Source organism: Cryptomeria japonica, chromosome 7 (genome assembly GCF_030272615.1).
Source record: "Cryptomeria japonica chromosome 7, Sugi_1.0, whole genome shotgun sequence".
Classification (NCBI taxonomy): Eukaryota; Viridiplantae; Streptophyta; class Pinopsida; order Cupressales; family Cupressaceae; genus Cryptomeria; species Cryptomeria japonica.
Window position 1 is genome coordinate 122147441 of NC_081411.1, and position 8479 is coordinate 122155919.

Below are 8479 nucleotides of genomic sequence, written 5' to 3' on the forward strand. Positions count from 1 at the left end.
CATTTGGCCCCTTCCCCCACCTTAACATCACTCTAAATTCCCAGTTAACATCTTATAACATTCATTCATTAATTCTTTCTACCATTAATAAAATATAACATTCATTCCTTAGTATCACATAATGTTCATTAACACATAACATTGATTAACATTAATTAACATGCAACATTGATCAATATTAATTAACACATACCATTAATTAGCACATAATTACATTCACTAACACATAAAAATCAGTCATTATCAAATTAGTTAGATTACAATCATTTCTTTCTTTGTTTTTTCTTTGAAGCTATGAAAAGACTAAGTGGAACATCGGTTTCTTCATCATTTCCCCCCTCTGCAGATGTTCCTCCAACTTCTCGTGATCTCAATGTATGCCTAGTCCTATACTAAGGATGAGGACACTGAAGCGAAGGGGGGTCCTCTGCAATAACAAAGAAATGGGTTAAATTAAAAAAAAAATTAATTATTGTTACAAGTATTTCATTAATTTAGAGAACATAATTGTTGTGCTCTTTACCTGATGGGGCCACATCATTTTGTGTAGCCTCAACCTCAACATGCTGAACACCCTCTAGATCATCTGGAGTTGAAATACTAAAGGTTACATTAATGCTGAACACCAATTGCAATTATATTTGTTTAAAGAAATAACGGTCCTTTTTACCTGAGTGGGGAACATCACGTTCTTGAGGTTGTGTACCCAGATCACGCTCCACTTGCTCACCACTGACTACATGCTCTAAAATATTAACAAAAAAGGTTACATTAATTACTACTCTAATTACAAATTAAGATATATATACTTGTATTAATAGCTAAATAAATAAATTTGAATAGAAAATGAATACCTCCACTACTGGGATGCACATCCGGACCTTCATGTGCAGGTGGTGTTTCACAATTAGCAAGCTGCATTCCAATGACATGCACATTGTTATCATTGTTTGCTTATTTAAAACAAATATAGTCACTTTATGTTGGAACTCAACATCAATTAGATTATTGGTAAAGTATTCAATTTGAAACAACTTCCATTTACCATATTTACCTGTGATGGATGCACTCGAATGTTGTGTATGCCCACTCAATTCTCATAGCCGATCAGCTACGGCTAAATAGCCTTGTTGGTAGGCAATTCTCTTGTCATCTTTTATGGGCGCTCTATTGAATTTAGAGCCCTGGATTTTTGCTTGGTACTGTGAATTTTGCTTGCATTGTTTGATAAAAAAAAAGTTTGCAATTTATTAATATTTTGATGCAATATTTCGTTTACATGAGATACTTACAATTCGTGCAGCAAGTTTCATGTAACCACCAGAGCTGAGTTTGTGTTGCCCGTGCTTTTCTTTCCTTTCCTTGGTTGCCTTTGACGTGTCACTCAGTCTATAAAAAGTTTGAAATATGTTAGATTATATAAATATAAACAGTAATTAATTAGTACATAATTACATTCTTAATAGTATCCCGTACCTTCTTCTGGCTTCTAGTGGTGTATTTCCTTTTTTCCTTTCAATTCTCTCCTTGGCATCCAAAATCAGGTCCTTCCACTTCCTCTCTGGAATCATGGGGGGACGCTCGTACTTTAGGTTCCTCTCCAAATGGGTCCTGTATTGGTCCCTCACATACTTTAGATATGTGCCATCTTTTTCAAGGAGCTTGGTTTTGTCAAAGGTGTCATTTCCAAACCACTCAATCATTTGGTTTGCCAATTCATCTTTTAACCTTTTTTCTTGGTCATTCCACCTTTTAAAGCAAAAACAAACCTGTTAGATTCAGAAATGAACTAAATCTACATTTATTACACTTCAAGAAATGGATCAAAGGAAAAGTATTCTAGCAATGATATGAAATCAAAAGTGGATAAGGGTTAGTTCACATATTATGTACCACCTTTTACGTATGGTGGGCCCAAATATCTGCAATGTAATGTCACTAAGATGTTTATAGAAAATATCATTGCCTACAAAAAATTCATGGGATCATTAGTCCAAAATGAGTGATAATAAAGTAAATTACAATTAGAGTATATATAATAATAATTTTAAAGTACCTGGAACCTTTTGTATCTTTAAGGGAAGCATTTCTTTGTCGCTCACCACCAATGTGGCCTGCAACGTTCTCGTACTAGCAATATGAGAAGATCCAAGAAATGATGGTATGTTATCAACTGTAGTTGCCTCTGACACATCCTCATGTGCATCTCCTCCTGCAAAAAATGAATCCACTATGAAATGGCATTAGGATTCAAGGAAGAACGCTAGAAGGGAAATAAACACATGATAGAAGATAGAGCAAAAGAGGGATCTAGCAATAGTGGGCGGGCCAATATGACGTGCACTAGAGGATGTCTACAGGCTACGTGTTGCCGAAATTGCAGTCGACATTACAGGCGAGGGTGACCTCTGATGAGGCGGTGGCGGCATTTGCACAGTAACATTGACAACACCTAAAGAATAATACATTAAATATATGAAAAGTGCAAGAATTGTAAACAAGGATGAACCTTTATTTTCAAAATTGACAGTATCAAGTATGATGTGTTTTGGGTACTCAGAGTGATAAGCCAAGCAAGTGATAATACAAGAAAATCATCATCACCTGAAGATCCTGCAACACCCTGACCGTGGGAACGACTTTCATGAGGGCGGATAAATTGTTGTAAAAATAATACGTACATATTTTAGTTAATGACATAAAAGAGAATAAAATATAAACCATTATTGAACTTTTGTTATAATTAAAGCTTTCATTACTACTTACTTGCAAGTTTTCTGCTGTCTTAAACAATAATTCCACCCTCTGTTGTATCTCATCAGTGGTAGGATGCACGACTGCCAAAGAAACAATCTCTTTTCTAATTTTTATAAGAGGCATTTTAAAGAATTTCACAAGGTCTGTGGGATCTTCAGGGTCATCATTGCTTAACCCTAATGATTCCACATCCATAGAAAGGTGCTCAGGTACTGCAACTCCCTTTCCCTTTCCCCGAACATCCGTCTGTGTCAAGAATATCATTAACAAATACAAAATTAGTATAAATCGGGTTAGTGCAGGATCAAGGGGGGGCAAAAAGTGGCGATGTGAAAAAAATAGCCTTCTTCACTCGCCTAAAAATGCGAAAATCCGTGTTGACTTTTTGCTTGGCCTGGGTAATTACCTATGCAAATCGGATATTCGATTTTTATTTGTAATTTTAATTTAAAAAATATATTATATGTTACATATTATATAATATATAATCTATTATTATATTATATAATATATAATCTATTATTATATTATATAATATATATAATATAATATAATATAATATAATATAATATAATATAATATAATATAATATATTATAATATTATATATAATATAATAATGTAATATTATATTATATTATATATAATATATTATATTATATATAACATAATAATGTAATATTATATATAATATAATATAATATAATAATATAATATATAATATAATAGTATATAATAATATAATATATAAAATAATATAATATAATATAATATAATATAATATAATATAATATAATATAATATAATATAATATAATATATTATTATAATATTATATTATAATATAATATAATATTATATTATATTATAATATAATAAAATATTATATTATATTATAATATTATAATATAATATAATATAATATAATATAATATAATATAATATAATACAATACGCATTATATAATATAATAATATATTATTATATTATATATGTTATTTAAAAATAATTTAAGTATAAAAATCGGATATCCGATAAAATCGGATATCCGATTTTCTGAGACTTTTATATTTTGACAGTGGCAGCCCGTGAGTCATTTTTAACTCATGGGCCGCATGATTTCATCACAATCTGATATCCTCTCCATCCGATATCCGGTTTCTTGACAAAAAATTGATAAAAGGTAGATTCAGAGGTAAGAATTTTATTGTTTTGAATCATTTTCATTCATTTTTTGTATTTTTTGTTAATGTTTATTTGATTTTTCATTGAAAATATGGTTTTTTTTTATGGAAACTAGGTTTTTTAAAATCAAATACCTAATTGTTTAAGTTTGTTAACTAAATTTAATTGTTTACATTCAATTAGGTTAAAAATGGGGGATAACAATGAAAACATTGATGAACCACAACTGCAACAGCCAAACCCTCATTTGCCAAACCCACCCTCAATTCAGGATTTGATTGCACAAAATTTGAATGAATTGAGGGGGATTGCAGAAGTATATCGTAGGATCCCTTGTCTAAACCCAATGTTTGATCCTCTCACGTCAATCATAAAAAGTATGGAAACCATGACTAAGGAGCATGATGCCGCCCTTTTGTGGCGAGATTCTAGGAGGGAAAAATATGCAGATGACTTGTCGTATAAGGATATCAAGGATCTTGAGATATCCAAAGCCGAAATCGCCTCATTGTTTGTCAATCTCCGTACTGGTCAGCCCGTAGATCCCCAAAAAACAAAACTTTCTATTAAATGGTGCACAAAGCTGAAGAGAAAACGTGGAGATGAGGTAAACATGAATAGTTCAATAATAGTTCATTTTTTATGTTAACTTTTCGAATGTGAATTATATAATATAACTAATATTAATCGTGGTTTGTTTTTCTTGTGCAGGATCCTTCAGAGCCGAGCAGTGCGGTGAAGAGGATCGATTTTGATGATCCATCATCAACTTAGGATGTTATAGATAGTTTTGGGATGCTTACATGTCTAGTTGGCATGTATATTTTGTATATGGACATACATTCACGTATTTAGACATACATTTTGTTTTAGCTGGCATTTATGCCATATTTGTGTATGGACATACATTTGTAATCATTTGACATTTTTATATATACAGAAGTTGATATTCGATCATATAAATTGTTGCTCATCTGTGCGTGGTGTTATCATGGAAATCTTTAATCTTCATTCCAATAATTAACAATGGTTAATAATGGCTATTTAATGAACAATACAATTCATTTCATTTAATCATAAGTGTTATTTTTATAATGAACAATATATTTCATTTAATGAACAATACAATAAAATTCATTTAATGAACAATACAATTTATGAGCAATACAATTCATTTAATCAACAATACAATACAATTCATTCAATGAACAATACATTTCATGAACAATACAATTCATTTAATGAACAAGACTTGATACAATTCATTATTACCCTATGCATGGTCCTATTTTTCCCCCCACCTCGGTCGAACGCTCAGAGTTTTATTAGGGCAGCAAATTTTTGGTTGGCGAAAAAATCGTCAGTCTCACTCAATGGAATGTTGTCGTGTGGCCGATTTCTCGTTCTGCTCATCGCGATGACGAACCGTCAGCTCTGACATGTCTAGTTAGGCATTATTACCCTACACATGCTCCTATTTTTCCCCCCCACTCGATCGAACGCTCAGGGTCATACCCTACAGACGTCATCCCTTGAGCGCCCTAAGTGCTCAAAATTATCAAACTTTGATGGGCCCTAACTCAGAATCTGTGGCACTTGCGAACGTTCTGTTTAAACCTATGGGTCCATGAGAGGGGTCCCTACAAAAGCCTATCTCGGTTTTTCAAGTTTCCCTACGGTTTTATTAGGGCAGCAATTTTTTGGTTGGTGAAAAAATTGTCAGTCTCACTCAATGGAATGTTGTCGCATGGCCGATTTCTCATTCTGCTCGTCGCAATGATGAACCGTCGGCTCTGACATGTCCAGTTAGGAATTATTACCCTACGCATTCTCCTATTCCCCCCCAAACTCGATCGAACGCTCGGGGTCATACCCTACTGGTGTCGTCCCTTGAGCACACTAAGTGCTCAAAATTGTCAAACTTTGATGGGCCTTAACTCGGAATCTGTGGCACTTGCAAAAATTTTGTTTAAACCTAAGGGGCCATAAGAGGGGTTCCTACAAAAGCCTATCTCGATTTTTCAAGTTGCCCTACGGTTTTATTAGGGCAACAATTTTTTGGTTGGCGAAAAAATCGTCAATCTCACTCAATGGAATGTTGTCGTGTGACTGATTTCTCGTTCTGCTCATCACGATGATGAATCGTTAGCTCTGACATGTCCAGTTAGTCATTATTACCCTACGAATGCTCCTATTTTGCCCCTCCACTCGATCAAACACTCGGGGTCATACCCTACCTACGTCGTCCCTTGAGCACCCTAAGTGCTCAAAATTGTCAAACTTTGACGGGCCCTAACTCGGAATCTGTGGCATCTGTGAATGTTTTGTTTAAACCTATGGGGCCATGAGAGGGGTCCCTACAAAATCCTATCTCGGTTTTTCAAGTTTCCCTATGGTTTTATAGGGCAGCAATTTTTCGGTTGGCGAAAAAATCGTCAGTCTCACTCAATGGAATATTGTCGCATGGCCGATTTCTCATTCTGCTCGTCGCAATGAAGAATCATCGGCTTTGACATGTCTAGTTAGGCATTATTACGCTATGCATGCTCCTATTTTCCCCCCCCACTCGATCGAATGCTCGGGGTCATACCCTACCGACGTTGTCCCTTGAGCACCGTAAGTGCTCAAAATTGTCAAACTTTGACGGGCCCTAACTCGAAATCTGTGGCACCTACGAACAATCCGTTTGAACCTACGGGGCCATGAGAGGGGTCCCTATGAAAGCCTATCTCAGTTTTTCAAGTTGCCCTATGGTTTTATTAGGGCAGAAATTTTTCGGTTGGTAAAAAAATCATTAGTCTCACTCAATGGAATATTGTCGCATGGCTGATTTCTCCTTCTGCTCGTCGTGATGACGAACCATCGGCTCTGACATGTCCAGTTAGGCATTATTACCCTACACATGCTCCTATTTTGCCCCCCCACTCGATCAAATGCTCGAGGTCATACCCTACCGGCGTCGTCCCTTGAGCGCCCTAAGTGCTCAAAATTGTCAAACTTTGACAGACCCTAACTCAGAATTTGTGGCACCTATGAATGATCCATTTGAACCTATGAGGCCACGAGAGGGGTCCCTATGAAAGCCTATCTCGGTTTTTCAAGTTGCTCTACGGTTTTATTAGGGCAGCAATTTTTCGGTTGGCAAAAAAATCATCAGTCTCACTCAATGGAATGTTGTCGCATGGCCGATTTCTCCTTCTGCTCGTCATGATGATGAACCGTCAGCTCCGATATGTCTAGTTAGGCATTATTACCCTACGCATGCTCCTATTTCCCCCCCCCCCACTCGATCGAATGCTTGGGGTCATACCCTACGCATGTGACATCCATGAAGGGATATGAAAGGATATTTTGTAAACAATCAGAAACCTTCAATGATAATCAAGTTGAAGCCTTGAGATTTATGCAATATGGTTCAAGTCCAAAACTGTACCCTGAAGCCACACACTCTTCCCTCTCCCAACATACAATAATGAGTCACAAGTTAACATAGAATTTGGAAGGATTTTACGAGAGCGTTTTAATTTTACTTACGTCTTGTGTATTATAATATAGACCAATTTGCGAATGTGACCTATGGGTGTGCCTTGCATACTTGTAGAAAAGATTTTCCTTAAAATCCAAAATAAAATCAGCAATACTCACTTCTCTTGAGACTAATTTGCATCTAGAACCTTCACCTCCACTCTTCAAATTATATTTCACTATCTCGTATCTTTTTTTCTCAACATAATTATTTCCAAACTCGTGTTCGCTACCCTCATGAAAACATGAAACAAACTTTGACAACCCACCGCATTCTGAGCACTTCTCATTCAAACAATAATTTCTATAGAAATAGCAACCATCATCTCTAGGGCATAAAAATAGATCTTGCAAGTCTCTTGATGATCTCGGAAATAGCATTACACCACACTCCTACAACATCTCATTAGTATGCATCGTAGAACGAATATGACATAAAAGTTCATGGTACATTGAAAACTCCACATGGTACTTGCAACAACAGGTATTGCGAATCTTAAGAGGAACACAATAAAATGGTTTCAAAGATTCAAAGGCCCTTTGTGATATTTGCAAAGTTGGATGTAATTCAGAAATTTTTTTGTACAACACTGTTTGGTTTGATTCCAAGAAATATTTGGGATGCCGTGTGCGGTCTCGGTTGCCAATTCTTAATTTCAAAACGTCCTTTACATTGGGTGACACTCTAGAATTAGAGTGCCAAAATTGTTGAATCTCTTCCTTCACATTGTCAATCAACTTTCTATCAACATGTGGAAGCCTCCCACCAAATGCCCATGTATCTTGTTGAAGTGGATCATCAAGTCTTTGTCTTCATGCAAGTGCTCTATCCAAAGTTTTACGGTTTATGTTAAAATCAACACAAGTTTGTCTCATTTGACGAGCCTTCCTCAATTGATGACTTACTAAGGAGGTTGTAATCACTCTTCGAGCGGCTATTTTATCTCTTTCTTTGGTATTCTTTCCAATAGAATTGAGAGCGTCAAATAGATTTTTTGCAATAATAGAATTTCT

The 8479-nt window shown here is 35.2% G+C and overlaps 1 long non-coding RNA gene across 1 annotated transcript; it reads right to left on the bottom strand.

Annotated features, from left to right (window-relative positions):
* Positions 1 to 283: 283 nt before the first annotated feature.
* On the bottom strand, positions 284 to 918 carry LOC131045420 (uncharacterized). Its single transcript, XR_009105810.2, has 3 exons — positions 855 to 918; positions 524 to 745; positions 284 to 427 (listed from the first exon to the last, which is right to left on the bottom strand). It is a non-coding gene; the product is annotated as an uncharacterized LOC131045420 (long non-coding RNA).
* Positions 919 to 8479: the final 7561 nt, after the last annotated feature.